General features: G+C 38.6%; 1 protein-coding gene across 17 annotated transcripts in view; it reads left to right on the plus strand.

Annotated features, from left to right (window-relative positions):
- Positions 1-10081, plus strand: part of LOC110832276 (metabotropic glutamate receptor 2) — a 299409-nt gene extending 289328 nt beyond the window's left edge. For 5 of the 17 annotated variants that reach the window (XR_015537253.1, XR_015537255.1, XR_015537256.1 and 2 more), the window contains 4 exons: positions 4309-4382; positions 4770-4881; positions 5034-5118; positions 5813-10081. The gene's annotated coding sequence lies outside the window, so the exon portion shown is untranslated. Of the gene's footprint in view, positions 1-1039; positions 4383-4769; positions 4882-5033; positions 5131-5471; positions 5663-5812 lie in introns of all 17 variants that reach the window. The other 12 variants (XR_015537257.1, XR_015537267.1, XR_015537265.1 and 9 more) reach the window with 12 other exon arrangements.
- The last annotated feature ends 4373 nt before the right edge of the window (positions 10082-14454 follow it).

The raw sequence follows: 14454 nt of genomic DNA on the forward strand, positions 1-14454 counted from the left end.
GCGACGTAATAGATCAGGCCCTGGTTACTTTGCAGTTAGAATGGGGCATACAATGGGACAGTACGTCCGTGATTTATAAACTTCAATATAGCCGATTATTCAGTAAGGACACGTGTATTATACAGCATTCTCGTTGGATTCAGAATATCGATGAAATTTCAGGCAGTCCCCGCTCTAAGGAACCTTCAGACGATCTTAAAGCGTGTCGCTGTTTACCCATAAAAGCAGTGTTATAATTGGGGAGAGGGTTACGTTTCCGAAATACCAAGAAAATTAGAAATCAGCCATCTTATTGCCCGAAATAAAATGTATTTGCACAAGAAATGAAACGATGATTAAGTAGGCCACAAAAAAGTAAACAACATAGAATTAAGTCCAAAACGCAGAAGGAAAACACATGTTTTCCCCTTAATCCTTTACTTTGGCATAATTCATTCCAAGGTATCCAGATAGATTAAAGCGCATTTTGTGGGGACTGAAGTAAAGTTGGTGAGGGAAATGGGGGAGGCATCAGGAGAGTTTCTTAATCTGTCGAAAGATTCCGGGTGAGTTCGCTTTCGGATGAAGGGTACGCGCTTCGTTATTAAAGTTAGTCTGAGAATAATTTCGTAAAGCGACGATTGATTTAATGTAGTTAGCCCTATTAAAATCTGTTTAATCGGAACCCGCAGTGCGAACCGTGTAATCTCATTGTCGTATGCGTTTGCAGTTAAGAATAGTCTCGGCCACGGTAATTATCAAAATGGGTGTTAAACTTTGCTTCAGAATCCGCCATCTGTAAAGTCTGAATTGGACATGTCAGCTGCTAAAACACTGGGTCGAAACGCAAATACCGTAAACAGAAACACGCAGCTCCATTAGACGCTGCTACAGGAGGCTGCTCTGGAAGTAACGACGTAGAAAACAGACGTTTCGGGTCCTGAACGGAGGACCAAATCACAGTACAAAGTTAAATATAGGTAGATGTAAGTTTGAGGAGGTTTTGGAGGACAATTATAAATGAATATTGACGTGATTGTAAATGTCTTATTTGTTCTAGTTCATGGTTGAAGTGGTTTCCTGAGTGGTGCAAGTTGATAACTGCGGACAAATGAATTCAAAAAGATAATGAAAGAGAATTACAATTTACCACCTGCATGTATTCTGATTATGGAGCCATGGACTTGGAAGGAATCATGAAGTATTGGACAAAATTGGTAACAGTATTAAGCTTTTTATAGACTTCAAAGCAACCAGGATTAATATTGGTCTTTTGCATGCTTTAGTCCCCTCCAAAATCCAACCCTTGGCGTCCACGTCGCGGAGGGGGGTAACGTCCTCGGACGGCTAACAGGGCTCTGGTCCACCAAAGCCAGGGTGGCTGCATGGCACAAAGGATCCCTTCAGGGCACTGCCGCCTTGGTCTGCTCTCAGTATCAGCCAGCCTGGGAAAGTTTAAAAGACAACCGGAGGCAGAAGCCCAGCAGTTGTCAGAAAACTACCAGAAAAGTTCTGTGATATGGAGTCTCCATTTTAAAGCTGGTCATTCTCAGCAGGGAGTCAGTATTTCTGGCATACCACCACAGAGAGCTGGCATTTGCAGCAGACCCATGGAAGAATGTGATAAACAGTTTATAGCCTTGTGGCCTTCTGGTCGACAGGCAACATTTGGCAGAGACTGCGTGTCTGGAATGCCAGAGAGAGCCAAGATGGTACCAGGGGCATATGAAAACTGGGGTACATGACACTACCCAAGTTTAAGGAGGCTCTGACCAGGGTGCTTACAAGGCCCAGGTCGAAGGGCAGTACCCCAAGTAAAGAGGTCAATCCTCTAGATCGACCCAGGGGTCTAGAGGGAGGCCATGATCATGGCCACCAATGAAAGCTCTTTAATAAAGAGCTTTTCATGATTTTGACATTTGTCAGTCATTTAGCGAAATCGGACGATTTTCATGAGATCTTGGCTGGGGGCTGCTGGTAGGTTAGAAGAAAAGGAGCCACAAAAGATCAGTTAATGGTCACTTGAAGCCCATGCCCATTTATTTACATGCTTCAGTCCACATGTGCCATTGTTTGCTTTCTTTAATTACTAATTTTTGTGCTTTTCTCCAACTGAAAATATACTCAGGCTGGTTGTGTATTTTTTACGAAATTCTGTTGTTTATTCATGCAGAATATGTGACGTTATGAATTGGCCTATTTGTTGATTGATACATGCTCATATTGCATTTCTTTGTTATGTACTCCCACATTATTGAAATGTGACAGAATCCTTTAAACATGCTCTTAATTATAGATAATTCCACTTGTATGTGTTGTGTGTACGCTGCATAGCATTTTACATCACATTTTCTTTATTTTTTCCCAAGTGCTGTGCTCTTCTATACCTGTTAAAGTACAAATAATTATTGAAGGTTGTGTTTGTACACATCTTATTTATGCCACTGAGTTACTACGTACGGCCTACATGTGATGCTATTTTAATTTAATTTTTCTTAATTGTCCTATCTGTTGCAATGATGTATGTGTTCATATTGAATTTTTGTCGTGTTTTTTCACTGTTGAATTGTATAAAATTGATTAAACTTCCTGTTAATTGTTCATAAAATACAATTTTCTATGTGTCCATTGCAGATATGTAATCTGTACCACATCTGCCTGTTGGTGTTTTTCCATCTGCTGGGAAGAGGCAACCAATCTGAATTGAGAGGGAAATGAGCATGCCAGGTGGAACGCAAAGTGACCTGTTTCTGTGACGAGTGTAATTTTTGCTTCAGAATGTTATGCAGGAGCTTTGAAGTTTCAGGGAGCCATGAAATACTAGAGAAGAGAGGTTACAGTACTTTTTACTACGAGGCTTCGAAGAAACCTGATCTAATTCTTGTGTTCGTGTGTTTCAGTGGAAACATGCCATCGGGCCATTATCATTTGCTTTCTGGGAATTCTGTGATCTGCTGTTGTGCACTTAAATGTGTATTCAAATTTGTTGTGCGTCTTATTTATTACGCTGTTATTTGTACACTTATTATTTCAATCCTAATTTTTTTGTATGTTCACATTGCATTTCTTGCTTCTCTAATTCCCCATTAATTGTGATACAAAGTAAAATTAATTGAAGTTGACATTAATTATATTCTTACCATGCAAATGCTGGGCTTATTTATATTGCATGCATATGTTGAGTGTACTTCATTTTGATGTTTTTCTTCCTTCGTTGTGAATTTGATATGCGTGTGCTGAGTCTGTTGTATTATTTCATGCCAATTATAACACTAGTTTCATCTTAAGGCTAATATCTCGATGCACACGAGATATGTTTGTCTGGGAGTGTTTTAAAACCTTGATTTCAGGAGTTCCCTCATAGGCCGGCCACATTTATTGGCGTTTACAAGGCAACAAGTCTGAAGTGGCAGGAAAATGAGCATGCCTGGTGGAATACGAAGTGGGATGATTTCTGTGATGAGTGTAATTTTTGTTCCAGAATGTGGGGCAGAGAGCCTTGATGTTGGAGGGAGCCATGAGATACTAGAGAAGAGAGGTTACAGTACTTTTTACTACAAGGCTTCGAAGAAACCTGATCTAATTCTTGTGTTCATGTGTTTCAGTGCAAACATGCCATCGGGCCATTATCATTTGCTTTCAGGGCATTCTGTGTTCTGCTGTTCTGTACATAAATATGTATTAAAATTTGATGTATATTTTGTTGCATGTATTGTTTATTTAACTGTGTTATTTTTTATGTGTATTGTTTGTTTATATTCCAATATTTTGATATGGTATATTCATTGCATGTTCATATTGCATTTCTTGCTTCTTTAATTCCCTGTTAATTAAATGTGATAGAGAGTAAAATTGATATTAATTATATTCTTACTATGAAAATGTTCCCTTATTTATATTGAGTGTATTTCATTTTGACGTTGTCTTGTTATTTGTGTCCTTTTATGCATTTTATATTTTTTGTGCTCCAAGCTGTCATACTAAAGCTGCTGTATTGACGCACACAGGACATATTCTTTGCCTGGGGCTGTTTTGAAAGTATTTCAGGGATTCCGACATCAGGCCATGTTAATGGGTATTTGCGAACGATTGTGGGGCCTGTCTGCTGGGAAGAGGCAACCAATCAGAAGTGACCGGAGATTCTGAAGCAGGATGTGTGAAGAAAGTAGAGATCGCCTGGTAGATCATTTTTGTAGGTGGTCCTAAATTAGTACTATTCACATTTTATTCCCCGTGGGCCTTTTTCAAAGCATGAGTTCAGGTTCCCACCTTAGGTAGTGTTCCTGTGTGTAAAGGACATATTGTGATGAATTAAATTTTTTCTTCCAGAGGCAGTCATTCAAAATCAGCTACTCAAATGCCATAGCAACCACAAAAGGCATAGAAAGTGAGACAGTACGTGGGTAATGTATAGAAATCACTTAAGCCTGTGATTTAACTTTAGGAGACATTCTTTTAGTATACGAAATTCTTATCAAATGTAGGGTATCAATAAACTCAGTTTAGCTACAAAGAAAAGTTTGAAACTTACAAAAATGTTTGGTATACTCACCATTCAATGGTCTGATGTAAAGGATGCTTTATTTCTAGTGCCACAAGTATTTTTGTCTTGTCGCCTGAATGAAGGACACATTCAAGTAGTTAGGAGTAAGTGTAATAAGTTAAAATTGCTTTCTTGGTGATCAGCCATAGTTTCAAGTGAAGACAAAATCCCAAAGCCCGTAATAAGAAGAGAGGAATTAGTTTTGAAAAATTCCGTTCATGGAGACAAACCAATTGATATGTTACAGCCATATCCAATGTATGTCTGAAGGAGGTGCTGGGTTGTTTGCTACAAGGAAGACCATCAAAAGGTGGAGGGATAGAAGAGGTCCAGGATAGTGGCAGGGAGACGACTGGAAGGTCAGTGGATGGGTGGAGAATTTTAATATTAATGAGCACATGTTTCTTTTTAATGTTTCATGAAATTTAACAATATTTCATAAATAATTAAAATAGTTTTCAATAGCAATGCTTTCAATTTCTCAGATTGTTTTCTCTGTTTTAAATTTCAGGGACAGCGTCGGCAGAACACGGCTACCCGTCTCGACAGCGTCTCATGAGCAGGTTCATGCATCATTGCATCATGAATAATTACTGGTATTATCCAAGGTTCATACAAAATCTAGTGTATCAATGAAGGTTGTGTAGTTATTGAAGATGTTTTTAGGTGACATCCATCCTAAAATAAATGCAGAAAAACTTTATTACACCTGACATTCATGTGTATTTCTAGTATCATAAGGAGAAACATAGGACATAGATGTGTGTTCTTGTTGCATCTCCTGCATTAATGACTGAGTTCAAGTGTTTAGTACTAAAATTGCCTTCTCTTAAGATCAGTACTACCACCAATGCGAGATGAAATTCAAAAGCGTGTGATCAGAGAAAGGGTATCAGTTTAGCTACTCTGTTTGTTCAGGTATAAAGTCAAAATAACTGATTTGTTACAGACTTGTCCGAACTATGTGTGAACGAAGTGTTGGGTTGGTTTCCACCGCGAGAAAATAACGGAGGAAGACCAAGAAGGAATTTTAATATTACTAAACCTATTGCTGTATTTGCGTATGTTTCATGAAACTGATACATACACCATAAATAATCGAAATAATTTTCACTAATAATGTTCATAATATCTTCTAAGGTACTTGGATTAATTATTATATTTGTTTTCCTTTAGTCATGCCTGTACTTTCTAATATTGGAATTTTCACCGGCAAGCTATCTTTTACCAATATTTTATATAATACAATGCACAAAGAAGAATTTCTTGCATAAATATTCCTAATTCCAGGGACAGTGTCCACACAGAAGGGCCACCCACCTTGAAACATCGTCTCGAGATGTGGTTCGTGCAGTCGTGGAGTTGCTATGGGTGTGAGGCATGGTGGCAGCAGTTGCATATTGGGCACTTCAAGTTGTCTATGGTTCAGACATCGCAGATGTCACGCATGTAACGGGGCAGAAAAAGATGAGTGCTGACCAAGCTGTCCAATGGCAGGTAGTCAACGTTCAGGGCATAATGCAAGTGGACAACGGGTGACTGAAGACCAGTGAATGACTGAAGAATATAATCTGTGATGTGAAAGAGAAGTGAAGGCCGAGTGTCACAGCTTGGGTGCAAGAATTGAGCCCTGATTTTGTGTTATACCATTCATGAATCTGCAAACATTTTGGAGGAACATAAGAAGACGAGACATTCTTTACTCCTGCGCAACTTGGAGTTGAGGGGTCAGCTGCAGGCCCTAACCAACTTGCCCTGAGAAGAAGCTTTTCGTAAGAAGTGAAAGGCCAAATGGGTCACGCTTCTGGAGGGAATGAAACTGGTGGTCCAGCTTGTGACTGAGCTACATATTGTGGTATGTGACATTGTAGTGTTTATGTATCTGCTACGTGTATCCTGAGATTTCATTCTATCCCCTCAATTACTGGTATCGTGTTAGCTCACATTCCTTACAGGCACAGAAAAGAAACAAAGGAAGCTTACATGTTTACCGCGAAGTCTGCGTTTGTCCCTCTTGCAGGAGTCAAATGAATTCACCAATTTTCATGGACAATTAGCCATTAGGCGTGGCGCGTATCTTGTACTTCTCAACCTTTTACAACTTGTAGTTTTAACAGATTATTGAAACCATTGCAATTTTCATCTGGTAAAAAGCTAACTGGCTGGGACATATTATGAGAAGGAATGGATTAGTGAGTGATATCACCGAAGGCCAGGTTGAAGGAAAGAGAGGACTAGGAAGAAGATTGATACAGCTAACCGACGACCTTAAACAAGGAAAGAAGATGACGTTCCAGGAATTAAAGCGAGAAGCCGAGAATAGGGACAACTGGAGAGCTCTGTTTGGGCAGAGCAATGGACCTGTCGTAAGACAGAACTCTTAATAATAATAATAATAATAATAAATTTCTTGTGGAATTTAATACATTGAAGTGACTGATGATTAAAAAGTTTTTAATTTTAGGTGTTTGACAGTGCAAGTAATGAAATATTGAAGGTACACACGCAAAGTTTAATATGGAGATAAATCTTAAACATATCGTCTACATCATTACATTAATTTTAGGATACTTACTTTTTTGACAATAGTATTTCTTAGTTGTTTAATGGAAACTGATTTATGTTGCACATTCATCAAACATAGTCTTGAATTATTTTGGTGTTGCCCAATTATATTATTACTGTCCTTACTATATGGACGTGATGTTAGCATTCATCATTCTGCAGTAGGTGTTGTAAAGCGATATTTATATTTTAATTTGATGCTTGCGTGGTTAGAGAATATTAGTATTTGAACTACACATTGGCCTGGAAGAGGGCTGTTCGTTAATTTAATGCTTTTATTAGGTCTCTGGTTGAAATGCCATTACAGTACATTGAATGACGTAATCACTGCCTCATTTGTAATCGTTTCCACTTTGATAGGGACCGGCCATTATGTCATAAAATTCCATATGTATATTTGAAACAACTGAAAATGTTAAATGAGAAGAAGTAATTACTTAAGGACCCACAGACCAGCAAAGTTCTAATCAAAAAGTGACACAACCGTGTTGAGTAAGTCATCAGTTTCATGATTGCATATCAAGAAATATAATTCATAGATTGTTTTATGTGGCTAAGAGTAACTGATGAAGTCTTTCTTGCTGTGACCATTTCTGCGTGAATTTAGTTTATTGGTGTAGTAGTAGTGCATGCAGTTGAAGTAGTAGTGAATAGCATGATTTGTGCTAATTTGAATTGCATGATGCAGAATTGTTGGTTGTGTGTAGGTAGATCATGTGTGAACATAAATTACGAATGTGCCATTTGCTATTGATAAACTGAAACAATATTTATATTTCTGCAGTTTTGTGTACTCTGAAATTTGTGCTAGAATGTATTTATTGAAATTCTGAAGAACTTGTTTTGTGGGGGGCTTGAAGTACTCTCGCACACGAGCATCGAAGTGCATGTTGAGAAAGGACGTATTGCGCTTCTGGATTGTGTTGGGCACTTTGTGCGGATGAGTTTGTTTTGGAACGATGTCGCGGTGATCCTGCAGAAGGGTAATGCGATTTGTATACCTTAATCCGTGCCTATGCTACGTTGAGCGCGATACACGTTACCTTTGCGATAAGAAGCGTTTGTATTTGATTTTGAAAACTGCCGTTGTTTCTCGCCGGATTGTTTCAGCTGCCAGTTGTGCGTTCTGGTGAAGAGGTATCTTATATCCCAAGAAGACATTTTGATGTTGATGTTTCAACTTGCTCCATGAAGAGTATGAAGCTGAGCTGCTCCATTATATTAAGCAATCGCTCATGTTCACTTTGTTCTTCATAAATGAAGATGGGTGATACGGGAATCAATTTGCTGTAACGGTCAAAATGACTTATGTACAAATATGTTCTCTGTAAGCTGAGGTGGGTGATATGTGACTGAATTTGGCGTAATACTAAAATGATGTATAAGTGTATTGTCTGTAATAATTTCCTGTATCTGGAATAACTTACTGATACTGGTGTTTCATGTTACAATGTGTATAAAGCGATGTAATGTGTTTTGCTTGTGTAAAGAGTTAGGAACTTGGCCCTGTATACTGTATTTTAAAAAGGTTGTGTTTCTGTTTTTTTATTTTGAAATGTGTGTGTTACTTATGTGCTGGTTTGTACTGCTACTTGTGAAAATGTGTATAGCCAACAGTGAGATTAAATATTGCTGATGTTTTGATGTGTTATTCAGCACAAAATGAGACTATCTGTATGTTAATCACAAGAATTTTGTAGTACCTTGTTTGCCAAAATGTAACCGTCTCATCCTGGAGGTGGCATAAATTGCCTTCTTTTTAATCATGACATAAGGCATTGAAGTAGGGGAACCTGTATGGCAGTAAGTATGTAAATGTTTCAGAGATTCTAATTGTAGTCTGCAATGTACATGTGCTGCTGGGATTTGAGAAAATTTTTGAAATTTCTTGTAGTGCCCATTGTTACGGCACTGCCATTTTGAATCTCGGGTTTAGTGTGGTGAGAGTTATGCAACCTATCCTAAAGTTCTGTCCTTATATTAGTGATGAATGACAACAATTGCTCACTTGAAGTGCACTGCATTTGATGATGTGAGGGAAGAAAGAGAAAGTGATATGTAATGAATACAAAATAAATGGGAAATGATGATGGATACACAGATTGGAATATTATGCAGAATGAATGGCATTAAGGAAGTTTGTTAACAAAGGTGTAGTAGGCTGTAAATATGTAAACATGTTTCAGTGATTTTAATATGAGTCTGTAATGCATAATTGTTGTATGTTTAGTATTGTGCCAAGTGTAAACTTTGAAATGCCTTGTAATGTTCATTGTTACAGCATTGTTGTTTTGATGTTGAAGTGTAATGTGGTAAGAGTCGTGCAACGTATCCTAAAAATCTGTCCTTTTGTAGGTGGCAAATAAAAAATATTGCTCCCTTGAAGTGAAGTACATTTGGGAAGGTAGGTACTGAATAACAATTAAGTGAGATGTGATGTCTGATAAGTAGAGTAGAATATAATAGAGAATGAATGGCATTAAGAAAGTATGCTACGAATAGAGAGAGAGAAGTTAGGGCGCTTTCCCAATTGTTCTGGGTATCAGTTTTGAAACAATTTCTCAGCAGTAAACTAATTAATGTCAAATAGCAATTAAAGAGTTTTCACTGTGCCATTTCTGCCTTTGTACATGAACAGTTTTGTGCCTAGGGATTTTGTGAGTTGAGATTAGGGGTTAGTGAAAGTTAAGAGGAGTAAGTTTCTCCAGCCTTCACCGTTGTAAATTACTTGAAGTGATGGAAAAGATATCAGGGTGTGTGTGTGTGCTTTTTAGTGAAGAATAAATTTTTTCATATGTATGACATTACAAAGAACGTTGAGGAATGTGAGTTCAGAATGTGTATTCAGAAACTGTCTAAGATGTGTTGGTTCAGATGAGAATTGAAAAGTGCTGATGTATATATTAAAAAGTACAAAAAATAAAAGTTTTGTATGTGAAAACATGTAAATTGAATGCTCTTAGGAATTAAAAATGGAAAAGAACAGAGAATGAAGCAGGAGTTGTAACCTTAATTAATTCATGGAGCCCGGGACCTTCTGAGAAGCGAGCAGTTAAGTTTCTCAGGCACTCAAGAAATTCCCCACATTTTATGGAACCTGAAGGTTCATTACTGTGTTCACAAGAGCTTGTCACTGGCCTGTTACCTGAATCCAGACCACAACACTTCAACATATTTCTCTGACATCCATTTTAATATTATCTTCCCACTTACGTTTAGGTCTTCCCAGCAGTCTCTTTTGTTCTGATTTGCCCACCTAAATCCGGTATCCCATATGCGACCTGACCATCTAAATCCTTCTTTACTCGATCAGTCTAATTATATTTGACAAAAAGTACAACAAAGAAGGTCCTCATTATGCAACTTTGACCAGTGTCATAGTAATTCATCCCTCTTAGGTGTAAATATTATCCTCCTCAGCACCCTGTTCTGAAAAACACTCGATCTGCGTCTTCCCGTTGGTGTCAGAGATCAATTGTTACACCTGTACATAACTACAGGTAAAGTATTATATTGTGGATCTTAAAATTTATGTTTTTAGACAGGCGATGAAAAGGCACAAAGTTGTGAATTGAATGGCAGCAGAAATTACCCAAATTGAAGGTGAATTTTTAGTGTCACTCCAAAATACTGAAATTCGCCACACACGTATGTTCTGATTTTGCCCTGCTTTCATGCTCTATGGTTCAAGATCAGGAATGACGTGCTTGCAGTGTGTGTGTGTGTAGAGGAGCATGGAAGATGTCAGGAAGCACTGACGTCGAACAGGATGTTTGTGGATTGAAGAAGGAAAGAAACAGTGAGAGGTGAAGATTTAATTAGAGAAGAAAGAGATAATGAAATGATGGAGTAGGTAGGAAGAGTGAAAAGAGAAAACAAAAGGATGAGAGCAAAAGAAAATAGATTATAACGAAAATAGTATAAGATGGAAAATGATAGAAAATGACAGAAAATGATATAAAATGTTGAAAAATTATGCCAAAGAGTTTTTTATTTTTTTTTATTTTTTTGAGAGTTTTTCCCCCCCACACACCCCATGCATTTAATTTTTGTTGATATTGCTGTGCTGGTACTGCTGCTGCTGCTGCTGTTTAAATCTGAAAACATTGGATACATGGGGATTTGAACACAGAACACACATCATTATACACTACAACCTTAACCACTAGGCTACGAAGCTGTTGGCAGTTCACCGTTTAAAACTCCCTCATATCTTACATTGTGTAAGAGTTGCCTTGGAGTACATTATGAGGCAGATTGAAGCGGCAACTGGGCAGAGTCTCTGGTAGTCTAGTGGTTAAGACATGAGACTGTTAAGTTTAGGGTTCCAAGTGTTGGTGGTTCAAATCCACCAGCCTGCAATAGATTTATTTTTTTATTAAAACTCCCTCATATCTTACATTGTGTGAGAGTTGCCTTGGAGTACATTATGAGGCAGATTGAAGCGGCAACTGGGCAGAGTCTCTGGTAGTCTAGTGGTTAAGACATGAGACTGTTAAGTTTAGGGTTCCAAGTGTCGGTGGTTCAAATCCACCAGCCTGCAATAGACTTTTTATTAATATAAGTTTTAAAACATGAGTAAGACACTCGACCAACCCCCCCCGAAGGGGGGGGTTGGTCGAGTGTCTTACTCATGTTTTAAAAACTTGACCAACCCCCCCCGAAGGGGGGGGTTGGTCAAGTTTTTATAATGCAACCAACCCCCCCCCCTTCGGGGGGGGGTTGGTTGCATTATAAAAACTTGAGTAAGATACTAAACCAATGTTTTAAAAACTTGACCAACCCCCCCCGAAGGGGGGGGTTGGTCAAGTTTTTATAATGCAACCAACCCCCCCCGAAGGGGGGGGGTTGGTTGCATTATAAAAACTTGAGTAAGATACTAAACCAACCCCCCCCGAAGGGGGGGGTTGGTTTAGTATCTTACTCAAGTTTTTTAAAATGTTGAGTAAGATACTAAACCAACCCCCCCCGAAGGGGGGGTTGGTTTAGTATCTTACTCAAGTTTTTTAAAATGTTGAGTGACCTTGACCTTGACCTACTTTCTCAATTTTTTTAAAATGTTGAGTGACCTTGACCTTGACCTACTTTCCCAATTTTTTTAAAATGTTGAGTGACCTTGACCTTGACCTACTTTCTCAATTTTTTAAAATGTTGAGTGGCCTTGACCTTGACCTACTTTCCCAATTTTTTTAAATGTTGAGTGACCTTGACCTTGAGTAAGTAGGTCAAGGTCAAGGCCACCCAACATTTTAAAAAATTGAGAAAGTAGGTCAAGGTCACTCAACATTTTAAAAAAATTGAGAAAGTAGGTCAAGGTCAAGGTCACTCAACATTTTAAAAAATGGGAAAGTAGGTCAAGGTCAAGGTCACTCAACATTTTAAAAAAATTGAGAAAGTAGGTCAAGGTCAAGGTCACTCAACATTTTAAAAAACTTGAGTAAGATACTAAACCAACCCCCCCCTTCGGGGGGGGTTGGTTTAGTATCTTACTCAAGTTTTTATAATGCAACCAACCCCCCCCCTTCGGGGGGGGTTGGTTGCATTATAAAAACTTGACCAACCCCCCCCTTCGGGGGGGGTTGGTCAAGTTTTTAAAACATTGGTTTAGTATCTTACTCAAGTTTTTATAATGCAACCAACCCCCCCCCGAAGGGGGGGGGTTGGTTGCATTATAAAAACTTGACCAACCCCCCCCTTCGGGGGGGGGTTGGTCAAGTTTTTAAAACATGAGTAAGACACTCGACCAACCCCCCCCTTCGGGGGGGGGTTGGTCGAGTGTCTTACTCATGTTTTAAAACTTATATTAATAAAAAGTCTATTGCAGGCTGGTGGATTTGAACCACCGACACTTGGAACCCTAAACTTAACAGTCTCATGTCTTAACCACTAGACTACCAGAGACTCTGCCCAGTTGCCGCTTCAATCTGCCTCATAATGTACTCCAAGGCAACTCTCACACAATGTAAGATATGAGTGAGTTTTAATAAAAAAATAAATCTATTGCAGGCTGGTGGATTTGAACCACCAACACTTGGAACCCTAAACTTAACAGTCTCATGTCTTAATCACTAGACTACCAGAGACTCTGCCCAGTTGCCGCTTCAATCTGCCTCATAATGTACTCCAAGGCAACTCTTACACAATGTAAGATATGAGGGAGTTTTAAACGGTGAACTGCCAACAGCTTCGTAGCCTAGTGGTTAAGGTTGTAGTGTATAATGATGTGTGTTCTGTGTTCAAATCCCCATGTATCCAATGTTTTCAGATTTAAACAGCAGCAGCAGCAGCAGTACCAGCACAGCAATATCAACAAAAATTAAATGCATGGGGTGTGTGGGGGGGAAAAACTCTCAAAAAAATAAAAAAAATAAAAAACTCTTTGGCATAATTTTTCAACATTTTATATCATTTTCTGTCATTTTCTATCATTTTCCATCTTATACTATTTTCGTTATAATCTATTTTCTTTTGCTCTCATCCTTTTGTTTTCTCTTTTCACTCTTCCTACCTACTCCATCATTTCATTATCTCTTTCTTCTCTAATTAAATCTTCACCTCTCACTGTTTCTTTCCTTCTTCAATCCACAAACATCCTGTTCGACGTCAGTGCTTCCTGACATCTTCCATGCTCCTCTACACACACACACACTGCAAGCACGTCATTCCTGATCTTGAACCATAGAGCATGAAAGCAGGGCAAAATCAGAACATACGTGTGTGGCGAATTTCAGTATTTTGGAGTGACACTAAAAATTCACCTTCAATTTGGGTAATTTCTGCTGCCATTCAATTCACAACTTTGTGCCTTTTCATCGCCTGTCTAAAAACATAAATTTTAAGATCCACAATATAATACTTTACCTGTAGTTATGTACAGGTGTAACAATTGATCTCTGACACCAACGGGAAGACGCAGATCGAGTGTTTTTCAGAACAGGGTGCTGAGGAGGATAATATTTACACCTAAGAGGGATGAATTACTATGACACTGGTCAAAGTTGCATAATGAGGACCTTCTTTGTTGTACTTTTTGTCAAATATAATTAGACTGATCGAGTAAAGAAGGATTTAGATGGTCAGGTCGCATATGGGATACCGGATTTAGGTGGGCAAATCAGAACAAAAGAGACTGCTGGGAAGACCTAAACGTAAGTGGGAAGATAATATTAAAATGGATGTCAGAGAAATATGTTGAAGTGTTGTGGTCTGGATTCAGGTAACAGGCCAGTGACAAGCTCTTGTGAACACAGTAATGAACCTTCAGGTTCCATAAAATGTGGGGAATTTCTTGAGTGCCTGAGAAACTTAACTGCTCGCTTCTCAGAAGGTCCCGGGCTCCATGAATTAATTAAGGTTACAACTCCTGC

Source organism: Zootermopsis nevadensis, unplaced genomic scaffold, assembly GCF_977971745.1.
Source record: "Zootermopsis nevadensis isolate Lab colony 2312 unplaced genomic scaffold, Znev_1.0 Znev_ptg000027l, whole genome shotgun sequence".
Lineage (NCBI taxonomy): Eukaryota > Metazoa > Arthropoda > Insecta > Blattodea > Termopsidae > Zootermopsis > Zootermopsis nevadensis.